Source organism: Macaca thibetana, chromosome 11, assembly GCF_024542745.1.
Source record: "Macaca thibetana thibetana isolate TM-01 chromosome 11, ASM2454274v1, whole genome shotgun sequence".
Classification (NCBI taxonomy): Eukaryota; Metazoa; Chordata; class Mammalia; order Primates; family Cercopithecidae; genus Macaca; species Macaca thibetana.
Genome location: NC_065588.1, coordinates 25,009,230 through 25,025,242, shown reverse-complemented (window position 1 = coordinate 25,025,242; position 16,013 = coordinate 25,009,230). Strand labels below are relative to the sequence as shown.

General features: G+C 41.6%; 1 protein-coding gene and 1 pseudogene across 1 annotated transcript in view; both read left to right on the top strand.

The window, feature by feature from the left end:
- The window catches only part of BCAT1 (branched chain amino acid transaminase 1), a 137,447-nt gene that overhangs the window by 28,706 nt on the left and 92,728 nt on the right, over window positions 1-16,013 (top strand). The gene's annotated exons all lie outside the window — the stretch shown is intronic.
- Window positions 106-6,561, top strand: LOC126930082 (dolichyl-diphosphooligosaccharide--protein glycosyltransferase subunit DAD1-like; annotated as a pseudogene).

Below are 16,013 nucleotides of genomic sequence, written 5' to 3'. Positions count from 1 at the left end.
TGGACAACATAATGAGACCCTGTCTCAAAAAAAAAAAAAAAAAAAAAAAAAAAAAAAAAAAAAAATCTTTTGTTTGTGTGTATGCTTATGTCTTTGTTGGAATAATACTGACACATTCACTCAAATTAACTCTCAAATCTTTGATGATTCATTTCATGGGAACAACAGGTTTATGTGCCAGCTTATCAGGACCCCTCGTTCTTTCTTTAAAGTGTGTATGTGTGTGTGTGTATGTGTGCGCATGTGTGCTAGTTTTCTTATCTAACAATGAAATCCTTTGGGAGGTTTACTTTTTCTTTACTATTTTTTTTCATGCTTTCCTTTGATGTGCACCTGGCAATTTGTAGAGCCAGTATGTACTACATATTCTACTGCAGAAAATTACAGAAGTGAGGAAGGAGCAGGAAGCAGATTTAGAAAGGAATGTTACAGTTTAACAAGTTGTGACTAATAGAAGCTATTAAAACGAAAGGTACCAACCCATCTTAAATATTCACTGCCTCTACAGCTATTTTTTCTATAACTATTGTTCTTTGTCAACTCTGAGGTGGATGGAATATTCCCGAATATTTTATTAAGTAATTCAGAGATCTTCCTAGATATGTGTATTAAAGATCCTATGATGTATCTGTCTTGTAAATTGAGACTGGAATATATTGGGCTTATATTGTTGGGAAAAATGCCTGTCATCATCATTGGTGAAAAAGAGTTTCCATACCAGTTTTTTCTAAGTAGAGAGACAAATGAATCAGACTTTTGGAGGAGGTACATTTTAACTCACAGGAGGATCACGCCAAGTCTGAACATCTAAAGAACCCTAGTAGAAAATTGGTTTTCCTGTATGTTGCTCTAGTGATCTGAGGAAAGGCCTCAAAAAAGCCAGTGTCCCTGTGATATTGTGAAATGCATGTATTTGGTCTTTGTTCCTGTTTCCTGGCATACGATTACTAAAAATCCTTGAATCTCCAAAGGCTGTCTTTTTGTATGTTAGTGTTGACTGATAGCTTCACAGTGGGGCTGGTCAAGTTAATCACCAATGGCCAGTAGTTTAATCAGTCATGCCTATGTAATGAAGCCTTCATGAAAACTCAAAAGGAATGGATCAGGGAGCTTCTAAGAAGTGTTTTTTACCTTCCCATGAATCTCCGGTGCTGAACACGTGGAGGATCATGGGAAGGTAAACAAAAACTCATTCACATGCTGGGAGGGTGACACATCCCCACTCCACGAGGACAAAAGCTCCTGTGCGCAGGACCCTTCCAGACTTTGACCTTCTTGTATCCCTTTCATTGGCTTTTATTTGTATTTTAAAAAATATCCTGAGTGATAAACTGGTAAATGTGTCTTCCTCAGTTCTGTGAACCACTCTAGCAAATTAATCAAACTCGAAGAGGGGGTCATGGCAACCCCACCTTGAAGCCTGTTGGTCAGGACTCCCAGAGACCTGAACTTATGACTGGTTGGAAGGACAGGATGCTCTTGTGGGACTGAGCCCTCAACTTGTGGGATCTGATGCTATCTCTGGGTAGACAGTGTTGGAGCTGAATTGGAGGACACCTAGCTTGTGTCTGCTGCAGATCTGATTGCTTGCTTCCTGCTGGGGAGAAATCCCCATATATTTTGGGGTCCAGAAGTCTTCTGTGTTGATTGTTTTTGTGTGAGAGCAGAGGAAAAATAGTTTGAGAGCTTTTCTGGAAACAACCTCTCTTAGTATAGTGGTAGAAGCACTCAAAAAATAAAATATGCTACTCCAAAAATAAAAAATGAAAGTAAAAATAAAAATCTGGAGTGGTCAGTTTGCCAAGAGGATTTATGGAACATGTAAGGTCAAGCATTACTTCTCAGCCCTGCAGCAGGCCTCTAATTAAGCCATGCCATAGAGTGCAGTTTATAGAGAGGTGGAGTTCTGGTGGATTCATTCTTCTCTCTAAAATTATAAATAACTCAGCTTCCAAACAGGCCGTATTACCTCAAAAGGCCCACACACTTAATACAAATCTTCAACTTAACAATTATAACTGACATAGATTGAGATCTTCCTGGATGCTAAAATAGGCTTTACATGATTTGTCTCATTGAGTCCTCATAAAAACTCTATTATTAATATTATTTTACAGATAGAGAAATGGAGGCACAGAGAGGGTAAGTGTATTAGTCCATTTTCATGCTACTAATAAAGACATACCCAAGACGGGGTAATTTATAAATAAAAAGAGGTTTAATGGGCTCACAGTTCCACATGGCTGGGAGGCCTCACAATCATAGCGGAAGGCAAAAGGCACTTCTTACATGGTGGCGGCAAGAGAAAATGAGAACCAAGTGAAAGGGGTTTCCCCTTATAAAATGATCAGATAACGTGAGCTTATTCACTACCACAGAAACTATATGGGGGAACTGCCCCCATGATTCAATTATCTTCCACTGGGTCCCTCCCACAGCACATGGGGCTATAATTCAAGATGAGATTTGCATGGAGACATAGCTAACCCATATCAGTAAGTAATTAGATAAACCTTGCAAAGCTAGTAAGTGATATTGCTGGAATTAAATCTGCCAATGTCACTCCAGAGTCTATGTGATTTACTGGTGTGTTATAGGGTCTACCTATAAGCTTGATAACCTTATGTTAGAACAAAAAACCATGACATATTCTGTTCAGTAGTTTGCATTTCCTTTTGACTTCTGTAGGGGAGGAAGCTGAGGTTCAGGGACATTAAAGTGGGGTTTAGAGACATTAGGTGGTTTATCCAAGCTTTATCTACTAGATACTAGATAATTATCTATCTGATAATAAAGCTAGAACTTAAACCCAGCTGGACAATGGAGCTAGAGCTTAAAACAAAATCTTCTAATGAGCTCAGAACTCATGGCTTAATAAGATTTAGGAAAAGTCCTGGGGACATTTCACTGTCTATCCAGAAATGTGAGGAAGTTAGGAGAAAAGGCAAAGAATCTCATAAATAGATAAAGGCAGTTCAGTAAGTAGCCTGAATCAATAGCCATATTTAAAATCTAATTTGGTTCTTTTGTGCCTAACACAATTGACTTTATGCTGGTATCTATTTTCTGCTCTCTCTTTCTGTCTCTCCGTATGTGTGTATGCATGTGTTATAAAATATATCAACCCACTGATCAATTTTTAATTTAAGCAAAAACATGTTAGATTAATATATTCAATCAATTTATTGAGTAGATATTTATTGAGGCTCACACATTTACCTGACTGTGTACTAAGCACTGGAAACCCAAAGAGAATGAAGTCACTGCCTAGACAGGTAGAGGCTGATACATAAAGGAGCAGGGTAATAATCAAGTGTCATAACTAGCCTATTACATGCAGTGTTAAACTAGCATCTCTACCATGCAAAACTCATGCTCTTGGGGATACAGGAAGACTTTCCAGAGAAGTACACAGGACAGGAAGATGTTAGGAAACCAGTCAATTTCCAGGTCCTCGATCAGGTCACAGTGACTTGTGATTCTATTTTGAACATGGGTCTTAAATCTTATTTTGATAGCAAGGGTTTTAAACTTTTGATATTTGATATACTTCCTAAAATCAAATTTCAAATTCTAAAATTAAGTATTTTTGCCCCTAACTTGAACATAATCTTATAATACATTAACATATGTTGTTAATAATAAATAGGACCCCTGGAAGTCCAAGAGAGACATGAGGCTTATTTGGTATGTTAAAATCATACAGGAAGCGTTGTTAATTAAGAAATGGTGTTACACTTTCTTTGAGTTATATTTGTGTGGATATGTTGTTAATATGTGTTCCAACATTGTATGAGATCCCTAAAAATCTGATGTGGACATTCGGTGTAGTTGCTGGGTCCTCTACGAGCCTAGGGAGCGCTGGCCGGTGTACCTTGCATCCATTCATGTCAGTGCCGGTAGTGTCAGTCACTTGATGGTTCTTAGAAGAGTACTTGAGCTCTACTCTGCAGTGTCTGAAGTTGCTGGATATATACCTGCTGTATATACTGTTGACTAGGGCGCTGCAATTCACTTAGTGTCTTCTCATGGGGACCTTCCCCTTCAACTCTTTCCTCTTGGGTTTCACATCTTGTGTGGGGAGTTTCATCGTAGCAGTTTGCCTGAGAATACAGGTGAACCCACGGAACAAAGTGGACTTCGAAGGCATCTCCTTGGAGTGAGACTTTGCTTCTTTCTCTTTGCTAGCACCATCTTGCACCTTATCGTCATGAACTTGGTGGGCTGAATCATTCCCATTTATTTAATTGAAGAGTAAGAGACTGGAACAAAGTTCACTTTGATTTTCCTGCATAAGAGTTCTTGAGATAGCAGCTTGTTTGACACATGGATTTTCTTCAGATTTGTACTTACTACCAACTCTGATTTGGTACGCAAGTGGAGAGCGCAGAGAAGTTCCCTCTCTGTGTCAGAACAACTTTGTAACGAACATTTATTAACCTGACCTCTGCCTTCAATTAAGTGTAACCTTTTGCCTTCCAAATTAAAAAGTTCCACATTACTCCAAAAATAAAAAATGAAAATAAAAATAAAAGGCTGATATGTCATGGTATATACAGTAAATTGCTTTATTCTGATTTTTTTTTTTTTTTCTAAAAGCCTTTTGCAAATCCTAGAGTGCTGTGTCTTCAAGGAAATTCGTGAAAAGAACCTTGACAAGTAGTCTTAAATACAGGTTTCTGATAACTTTGGAGATCACACCTTTGGACTAGGTAAAAACATCCAAAGCTCATCAGGGCGAGATGGTTCACACCTGTAATCCCAGCACTTTGGGAGGCCAAGATGGGTGGATCACGAGGTCAGGAGATCGAGACCATCCTGGCTAACACGGTGAAACCCCGTCTCTTCTAAAAATACAAAAAATTAGCCGGGTGTGGTGGTGGACCCCTGTAGTCCCAGCTACTCGGGAGGCTTAGGCCAGAGAATGGCGTGAACCCGGGAGACGAAGCTTGCAGTGAGCCGAGATGGTGCCACTGTACTCCAGCCTGGGCAACAGAGTGAGACGTTGTCTCAAAACAAACAAACAAACAGAAAAAGTCCAAAGCTCTAATGAAAAACTGATGCATTTATGCAGATTGCTAACCCAACATCAAGGAGAATGAGAATTACATGGGACTAAGTGGATGAAGGACTGAAATTATTTTTTTAAAGGGCTTTTTGTTTGAAACATTACTGATTTTTTTATGTTTTGTTTTCCAGACTCAAGGACATTTTTTTTTTCTTTTGAGCTATATTTATAGCTTACAGCATTGGGGTAAAGTATACTTCTGTGGGCAAAATGGAAACTTTTGGAAATTTACCTTTCTTTCTACCTGAATTCTTCAGAATTTGGAAACTATTCATTAGTGTTCTTATTTTCTGGCAATATAGTTATTTGCATAAGTTCAATAAGGAACCTATTTTCGGCCGGCCACGGTGGCTCACGCCTGTAATCCCAGCACCTTGGGAGGCCTAGGCCAGTGGATCACAAGGTCAGGAGTTTGAGACTAGCCTAGCCAAGATGGTGAAACCCCGTCTCTACTAAAAATATAAAAATTAGCCAGGCACGGTGGCAGGCACCTGTAATCCCGGCTACTTGGGAGGCTGAGGCAGGAGAATCGCTTGAATCTTGGGCGGAAGAGGTTGTAGTGAGCGAAGATCGCACCACTGCACTCCAGCCTAGGCGACAGAGTGAGACTCCGTCTCAAAACGAACAAACAAAAAACGAAAAGCAAACAAACAAAAAGAGCCTATTTTCTTTTGTAACTGGACACATTGGAAACAGTGGTTATTTTACCAAGGCTTTCACAGCACTATCATTTTTTGAATGTAACCAGACTGCTTCGAGGGATTGATGTTGACTTTTTAAAGCCAGTATATTGACTTGGAAAAAGACAGGCCTGGTACCTTGCCCACACAATTCCTTTATAGGGTTTCTAACTTTGCAATAAGTAAAGAATGTCAGGAACCTCAAGATATTCTGGAGACATTGAAAGGAGAGAAATTCACCAATTCATACAGGTTTTATAGGCACAGTCTGATGGTGAATCCTTGCCTTGGTTTCCTTGCCTCAAGAGTTTGTTTTTTTGACCTGGAATCTCACTCTGTCACCCAGTCTGGAGTGTGGTGGTGTCATCTTGGCTCACTGAAACCTCTGCTTCCTGGATTCAAGCGATTCTCCTGCTTCAGCCTCCCGAGTAGCTGGGATTACAGGCACATATCGCTGCACCCAGCTAATTTTTTGTATTTTTGGTAGAGATGAGGGTTCACCATGTTGACCAGGCTGGTCTTGAATTCGTGACCTCAGGTGATCCACCCGCCTCCGCCTCCCAAAATGCTGGGATTACAGGCGTGAGCCACTGTGCCTGGCCCTTGAGAGGTTTCAAAAGTCTTAATCTGAGATTCCTTATGAAAAAGTTCCAACAAAGCCAACTTAAGAGCCATCCCTGCAGAAAATATATTTAAATATCGTCTGTTTTATCCCACAATGTTTGTTTTGCGCTGCAAGTGATTATCTCCTAGGTTGGGTAATCCACTTTGAAAGGAAAATCCACACCTCATTGTGCCTAATTTGCTGCCACCTGTGTTTTGCCGGATCTTGCCAGTATTAGCTTCATTTTCTTTCAACTGGCAAAATTCTGATAAAGCATGTAGCTTCACAGTAGAGCAAAAAGAGTAATTTAATTGAAAGTCATGACTTTCAGGAGTCTAATGATGCTAATATTATATTTTCTTCTAGAGAGGTGTCTTTATTGTATGTAATTCCCTGAAGAAATGTAAAGATTTATGTAATTCCTATTGCTCTGACAGTTGTGCTCAATAGAAGCACTGAAGTAAAATAAAAATAACCTTTTTAATCTGTGTATTTCTGTTGCCCACCAAGATATTGAATTTTTTTCTTGATCTTTGCTTTTGTTTATGTGAAAATATTTACATCGATATCATTTCTGTATATATCACAGAAAAGTTTTCAGTTGCTGGACATTTTATCCTACAATGATTTTTAGTTTAACGAATGTCTACATTCAGATTTGTTTTCACAACTATAGTCCTGCTAATCTGCCTTTGTTGAAAACTCAGTTTGTGTAATAAATAAAAAAATCAAAGCAAAAAAAAAAAAAGAGAGAGCCTTTATGGTAAATCACCATTCTTACTGCACTTTAGCAGATAATCATGTCAGAGACTAAACTGACTTTGCAAATAAGTTAGTCTTATTATTATTATCTTTGTGGTAAAAATTGGGATGACTGTAGAAGATGAAATTATATTTCAGAAGAAAATTACACCATACTTGTTATTAGATTCTAGTCCTGACCATTGTTTTTTTGAGTTTTTATTATTTGCCCACAATTTGGACTGAATCCTGAATTCCTTCCTGGTTACGAGTCTCCAAACTAAGGTTTCCCAATTTTTCTATTATTTTTCTGACTTGGAATCACCAAGCCCTACAGGCTTTAGCTAGACAACTTGATATAAACTTTGGAAGAAATAATGACAGCAACTTAATATATGAGCAGCGTTCATATCAGCTGATGTATGGATTACTCAGAAAGTTTACCTGAACACCTGATTCAAACTATAATCCAGAAATATCTGTCAGATTGCCACTGCAATCTGAAGCTACTTCAGAGACTCTAGGAAAACTAGTTTATCGACAACTTCAGATGTTAATCTTTGTTTTTCTTTTGTTTTCATAGAAATGCCTTTTCTTAAATATCTGATTGCTTGATTCATGGAGAGGCCTGACTTTGGTGGGAGCCCATCTGCGACACCACTGCCTGAAATGAGAGATAACTGTTAACCGTTTAATTGGACTGGCCTATTCTCACGATTGCAAGACTAGTTCAATGGCTTATTAAATAATACACCCGCTAGCCACGGTAGCTCACACCTGTAATCTCAGCACTTTGGGAGGCTGAGGTGGGCAAATTGCTTGAGCTCAGGAGTTCGAGACCAGCCAGAGCAACATGGTGAAACCCTGTCTCTACCAAAAATACAACAAATTAGCCGGGCACAGTAGCGTGTGCCTGTGGTCCTAGCTCCTCGGGAGGTGGATGTGGGAGGATTGCCTGAGCCTGGGAGGCAGAGCTTGCAGTGAGCTGAGATTATGACACTGTGCTCTAGCCTGGGCAACACAGTGAGACCCCATCTCAAAAAAAAAAAAAAAAAAAAAAAAGATAATCTACCAACCCAGTTTCTCAACTGGGGAATGTTGGGCTCCTGCTCTCCTGTCTCTGGCCCTTCATTCTCCCTTGAGGCTGGCCATCGAGACTACAATCCCTCTTCCCTAAGGTGGGCCATAGAAACCCAACCCCTTTTCCCCAAAACCAACCATAAAACCTAAAAATAGTACTCTAACTTCCCCCACCCCCTGCCTGTCTGTGTAAGCCATAAAGAAATTATCTGACTCACCTTGTCTGACTGTAGGTTATAAGACCCCCATTCCAGAGAGGGTCCAGCACCAGAAGGAAGAAATGCATGCTCAGAGAGGCGAGGAGGGTCCAGACAGACAGGCTGGGCTGGATTTCCCTGCCCAGTCTATTAGCATTAGACCATACGTTTTTTATCCAGTCATATTTCTACATGGCTCTACATGACTCTCCATACTAAGGGGGCTCTGGGTTTTGTCCTGGGCATTGTCTGTTGGGGAATAGAGTGAGTCATCCCCAGCTCATGGGTTTGCATCCGGTTCTTGTTGTAAAAGGAAAGGCCAGGATGGTCTTGATCTCCTGACCTTGTGATCTGCCTGCCTCGGCCTCCCAAAGTGCTGGGATTACAGGCGTGAGCCACCGCGCCAGGTCCTCTTCTCATTTTTTATATTTACCATGTATTTACTAGAATTGGTTTATTTTCATGGGCGTATGTTGTGGATTCTACTATAAATAATGCACTTAATAATCAGTAATAAAACTTAAATCCTTTCTGTCTTGATTGTGGCCTGTTCTTTTTGCTATTAATTTCCTCAGCATAGATTAACCTGAACTCTTAAAAGCTACGTAGGTACTGGTGTAAAACAAAATGTTCTCCAGAGCAATCCAGTATATAATATCTGGATTTTAAAAAACTAGCCTCATTTAATTAGGATTCATTTCTCCTCTCAGAAGTTAAGCGATTCTGTTACTGCAAAATGCAAAATTATAAGCTTAATTGTTTTCCAGACAGGAAATGAAATTCTTAATCTTTTTATCCAGAATATTCCAGTGTTTGTCTCTCTGTCCATCTGTCACTCCTTTTTAAGGTACTTGGAGATGACCTAGAGGCTTGCCACGCTTAGGGTTTCCTCCCTGTGCAGAAGAAAACTGGGAAGGGCAAATGAGGAGGAGGGGTGGGGAGGGAAGGGGGAGTCAGGTGATTCAGAAAGTGCAGGAGCCCACAGACTAAGCTCAGGAATTTGCACTTTGCTGGCAGAGTGGGTTTCATCGTGGTGTGTATATATTGAGATATGCAACAGACTCCACTGGAATGTCAGAAGAACTTATGTTTGTTTTTCCTGTAACGTGGGAAAAATTAAATTGTATTTGTATTTAACGCACATAGATTGGCATGTGCTCATTCTGCGTGTCACCCTGCCACACTGTCACAAATTTCAAGCGGGGTCCTGAGGGGAGAGGAGGGCCTAGCTCCCGCTCCCACAGGGTCGCCTACGTGAACGCAGCCCTGCGCATTCGTTCTCTTCCAGAGGGTTGTCATTTGTGGCGGTTTGTGTGAGAGTTACAGATTGTGTCGTCTAGTGTTAATCGATAATCTTTGCAAAAGGGACATTGGCTTTAAGAGATTTCTGCAAAAAACCGTCAAAACAAGCATAAATACAAATTTAAAGGGCTAAAGCCAGAATAATGAAATATTAATAATAAGAATGAAAATATTAGTAATGTAAAACAAGGAAATGTGTCATGTTTTTCAGGATAACTAATATTTTTTCGGTTTCTTATTTTTTTTTAAAGACTGTCTCACTCTGTCAACCAGGCTGGAGTGCAGTAGTGTGATCTCGGCTCACTGCAACCTCTGCCTCCGAGGTTCACGCAATTCTCATGCCTCAGCCTCCTGAGTAGCTGGGTTTACAGGCATGTACCACCACGCCCAGATAATTTTTGTATTTTTAGTAAAGACAAGGTTTTACCATGTTGACCAGGCTGGTCTCAAATTCCTAACCTCAGGTAATCGGCCGTCTTGGCCTCCCAAAGTGCTGGGATTACAGGCATGTGCCACTGTGTCTGGCCCCGGTTCTTATTATAAGTTCTCCATTAACCATATCATGAGATTAAAAAAAAAAAAATGGTTTCATCAGAACTGACAAACAGTGGATGACACAATTATGATCATTAAGAAGACTTTAAAATAAGGATTTGTGTCACTGTCATTACTGATTACTAGGCCCTTGTGTATACTGAGACATTAGCTAGGGCTGGTACAATAAAATAACCATAGTTAGAAAGATATTTTAAAGTACTACCTATTTCATGTTTATCTCACCTTTTTATCCCTATTTTTGGGCATGACTTATTATTACTAGGTTTTTAAATAAATAGTGAAATAAGCGTGTTAGGTTTGCATGCTGCTTTGGTTAACATTGCTATATAACCAACCACCCCAAACTTTGTGGCCTTAAAACAATAATTAATTAATTTATTTATTTTTGAGACAGAGTCTCGCTATGTCACCCAGGCTGGAGTGCAGTGGCACAATCTCGGCTCACTGCAACCTCCGCCTCCCAGGTTCAAGTGATTCTCCTGCCTCAGCCTCCTGGAGAGCTGGGATTATAGGTGTTTTGCCACCACACCAGCTAATTTTTGTATTTGTAGTAGACAGGATCTTGCTCCAGCTTTTAATCACCTGGGTGCAGGCGGGCTAAGTCCAAAAAGAGAGTCAGCAAAGTGTGGTGGGATTATAATTAGTTCTTATAGGTTTGGGATAGGCGGTGGAGTTAGGAGCAATTTGTTGTGGGCAGGGGGTGGATCTTACAAAGTACATTCTCAAGGCTGGGAAGAATATTACAAAGTACCTTCTTAAGGGCGGGGGAGGATATTACAAGTACCGTCTCAAGGGTGAGGAGGGTGTATCGTACAAAGTACATTCACAAGGTAGGGGAGTATCACAAAGTACATTATTGCGAGGGCGGGGAGGGTGTATTGTCACAAAGTCAGTTGATCAGTTAGGGTGGGGCAGGAACAAATCACAATGGTGGAATGTCATCAGTTAAGGCAGGAACTGGCTATTTTCACTTCTTTTGTGGATCTTCAGTTGCTTCAGGTCATCTGGATGTATATGCACAGGTCACAGGGGATATGATGGCTCAGCTTGGGCTCAGAGGCCTGACAGACATGAATTTCCCATCATAAAATTAGAAGAGCATTAATCAAATGATTAGAATAAAATGTTACCATTATTTTGAAATGGCAAGCATTGTATGTAAATAAACAGCAGAGGGAGGCACTGTAGCCTAGACAGGGTTCAGAGATGTTCCTGCTAAGGACATGGCACAGGAACTGAGCAAGGAAGGATGACAATGCCTGGGAAAGGCAGGGGAATGTTACAGGTATTTGGGCATCTGTGAGAAGGCCTGATGTCCGAAAGGACTGAAACAAATTAAATGTTTGGTGGGGGAGAGAGAGAACGAGCATAGCAAAAGGTGAGCCGGGGAGTCAGAGGCAGAAGGCAGAATCTGGGATGGGTGGGGAGCTTGCCAATTATCTTGTCAAATGGGTGATGTGAAGCCTTGAAGGTTTTTCGACCAAGAGGAGATGTCTTCAGATTTGCATTTTGAGACATTTTCACAGGTTGTCATGCTAAGAATGGCTTAAAGAGAAGCAAGGCTGGAGTCAGAGGAGCTACGTGGAAGCTGTTTGGTACTAGGATGGGGATAATGTGGTTGGAGAAATGGCAACTGTCAGGGTATTTGGAGCAAGAATGGATAGACATTGGTGATCATCACTTGGATGCATTTGAGGGACACCCCTATGCTTCTACTAGAGCAACTACATAGAGCAGGAGTAAGCAACTTACAGCCTACAGAGCACATTTGCTCTGTACCCTGTTTTTCAAATACAGTTTAATGGAAACAGAGCCATGCCCATTCTTTTACCTATCCATGGCTGATATCAGGCATGGTTCTAAGTAATATACATAGGTTTCATATACTAATGCTCATCTATCCCAGTTGACAAACATGAAGTGTTGCTATTGTCTCATTTTACAGAGGAGAAAACTGACATACAGAGATTCTCATTCGCACCCATAGCTTCAGTTACCACCTCTATGCCAATGATTCAATAATACCTCCAAATCTAGACCTCTTCCCTGAGCTTCAGATAGGCGGATCCCTCATAGTCAGTCTTGGAGACACTTAAGAACTCATGGGACCCAAACCAGACTTCTCCTTATCCTCTCGAACCACGTTCTCTTTCAACATTCCTTTTGTCTTAGTGAATATCACCAAATAGATGAGCAAGTCAGATCCAAGGAGGCCTCCTTAGTACTTCTGTCCTTGTCCCACCTTATATCATCCATTTTTTTTCTCCCTTTCTTTCTTTTTTCTTTCTTTTCTCTTCTCTTTTCTGTTCTTTTCTTTCTTTTCTAGATGCGGTCTCACTGTGTCACCCAGGCGAGTGCAGTGGTGTGATCCTGGCCCACTGCAGCGTCAACCTCACCAAGTTCAGGTAATCCTCTCACCTTAATCCCATGAGTAGCTGGGACTACAGGCACACACCACCGCGCCCGGCTAATTTTTGTACTTTCATCAGAGACAGGGTTTTACCACGTTGCCCAGGCTGCCACCTTATCTCCATTCTTGCTGAAATCTGGCTGTTTCTCTCCACTTCTATTACCAACCACCAGCCAAGTCCAACTTACTAAAAGGATCATCTCGTATATGGGTTCTGTAATAGCTTCTTCCAAATCCATTCCTCACCACCCAGACCAATCTCCAAACTGCAGCCAATACCTTCAATTCTGTCACCACTCCCGCATACTCCACCTAATCCTTAACCTTTCAATGGTTTCTCTTGCCCCTAGGTTAAGCTACATTGAAAACTGCTAAAGCTACAGCTTCTTAAGGTAACTAGTAAGTACAGTGACTACTATGTCTGGTTTATTCCAGCTGTTGCTGACTAATAGCACTTCTTGAATGAAGAAATTATATTACCTTATGAAAGGACACAAAGATAGATGTGTACCCGCCCCCCACCCGCTACACCCTTGTTCTGCTCTCTAATCTTTGCACATACCAGAGATTTCGTAAGTTCTGTGAGTACCTGGTTTTCTGCACGTACCAGAGATTTTGTTTTGCACATACCAGAGATTTTGTAAGTTCTGAGGCAAGGTCACAAGACGTGTTTAAGAGAAACTCTTGCTGCCATAAACCTGCTCTCCCGCCTCAAAGTTTGAACCAAAATATCAGAAATGGCGGGAACCAATCATAGTTAGCCAAATCGCCTTGTTCAAACACTAGCCAATCATATATCTGATTTGTATAATAACTCTATGCCCACTTTTCTTAGACTATATAACACTGCTCGGAGCTCAGTGGGGGAGCTCTCCTGCCCGTCTCGTTTCACGAGCGAGGGAGAGTTCCAGGTTCGAACCTGTAATAAAGATCCTTGCTGCTTAGCTTTGACTCTGGACTCTGGTGGTCTTCTTCGGGGAATAAACAGTCTGGGCATAACACTTACTGTAGGGAAAAATTTGTACTTCAGTGGAAAACTGAATTGTTTAGAGCAAACCTTTAAGGTTATCTGATTCTGATTCCATGGGCCCTTTCATTGGGTCTTACATCGTTTCATTGTTTTGAGTTATTTTACAGATAACTGATAGAAATGCAAAATAATTATTGCATGTAGCCATGCAAGTAAATTCTGAAGGTCAGGGTTCAGTTAACGTCTTTCCCCTACTGTGGAAGAAGCCAATTTCATTTGCATATTCATTTCAGCATTTCTGACCTATAAACATGCCTGTTCTTTGAACCAGTTTTTATATCTGCCTGGTAACTTCATTAAATGATTTAAATAAACTCTATAATTTAGTTTATTTTATAACTGTATGACAGGCTTTTACCTTACTTTTGCTTTTTAAAATTATTCTTTAGCTCTCCCCAAGGCACTACTTGACTGGCCCTTTGGCTACTCACTAGCCCAAGCTCCATCCTCTTCTGCCTAAGGCAGCCCCAGGCTCTCTTTTGGTCCTTTGTTCCAGCCCTCCTCGGAGAAGTTCTTTTGTCCTGGAACTCACTTTCATACCAGGTGCTCTTCATCCCTTCTTCCTTTAGTAAGTTTCTTTAATCTTTCAGATTTCTGCTCAAGGATCACTTGCTGAAAGCCTTTCCAGGCCTTTCAGAGTCAGTACAACCCATTATTAGAGGCTGTTAGAGCACAGGCAGCATTCGTTATAATTTTACATCTGTCTGTGGGATTCCTTAGCACTTTCTAACACACAACACTTTTCTCTCTGGCTGGGGGCAATGCATGATAACAGGATGATGGTATGCTCTCAATCCTCCCCCAGCAACTAGCCCAGTGCTTCCAACATGCTGGAGAGATACACCGTTTATAGTTTAGACAGATTTTTGAGTAGCAAGTACCTACTGCTCAGGAGACAGGTGGACTGAAAAAATATATTTGGGAGTCATCAGCACATAGGTGCAGCCATGAAAATGCTCAAGAAGCAAAACCATTGGCAGGAACAAAATGAAGGCTATTAGAGACCTTATTTAGGTGGAATAATTGGACAGCCTTCATAGGAGGAAGGAAATAGAAGCAGTTAATACAGATGGAGGCAGGGCGCAGTGGCTCACGCCTGTAATCCTAGCACTTTGGGAGGCTGAGATGGGTGGGTGGCTTGAGTCCAGGAGTTCGAGACCAGCCTGGGCAACATAGCAAAACCCGGTCTCTACAAAAAAATACAAAAATTAGCCCGGCCTGGTGACGCGTGCCCGTAGTCCCAGCTACTCGGGAGGCTTAGGTGGGAGAATTGCTTGAAGCAGGGAGGCAGACAGTTGCAGTAAGCCGAGATCGGGCCACTGCACTCCAGCCTGGGCGACAGAGTGAGACTCAGTCTCAAAACAACAACGACAAAACGTATTTTATAAGCGACCCTGGACTTCCAGGGACACTCACCACTCTATGGTGGCAAGTGACCTGCCTGGACTCTGGTCTTTGGAGCTTGGGACCCCACCCCAGCGTAAGAGGCCTTTTTGTGCCTTGTATAAAGGAGAGGAAAAGTGTAGGTTTTCTGAGTTGATAAGATTAGAGCTACAGTATATTATCAGTGGTGCTGTATGCAACCATTTCAAAAACCAGACCGGATTTAACCGCTTTCACCCAGAATAACTGCCCTCCCCCTCTTTCCAAGATCAAGTCAGCCCCGGTTACCACTTCCTATTAATTTAAAAACCAGGAAGGCTCATAATTCAGGCTGACGTTGCCCCAGGAGAACACTGCATATAAGACAATAGCTATTCCAATCCCCCTTTCCCTTTCTAAACCGAGTAGTACTTCTAACATCACTTTTCCAGTCCTCTTTATATTGAGATCACGAGTCTCCGTCGGAAAACTGTGAAAACAGTATGATTGGAGCTCTTGAAGGTCTGCTTTGCCTGAAAACGATGAAAGGCATTGAGATATTTGGGCAGAAACGGCCCTTAGAGAATGCGAGCCTGGTAGCCCCGTAACACCCCGAATTACAAATTCAGTTTGGGTAGGTGGCGCAGGGAAATCTAAAAACTGGATTCACGTTCTCCCCCTTCAGTTTGCACATAGGGGTCGGTGGCAGACAAGAGCAGACGCACAAATGTCAATCCCCGCCCGCAAACTCTCCAGGGCAGAAACTGCTTTTTGTCAGTTGGATTTGGAGTCGATGGAAAAGCTGCCCTAATGTAGTTTCTCCGAGGTTTCCTTAACCTTGACCGAGGGGCGCTTCCCGGCCGTTCACCTAGAGGTTGTTTAATAAACAAGGATGCCCGCGAAGTACCTGCGCTTGGAAAAGCGCTCGTTCGCGGCGCGCAGTCTCGGGCGACCGCAAGCGACCCCGGTGATAGGGACAAC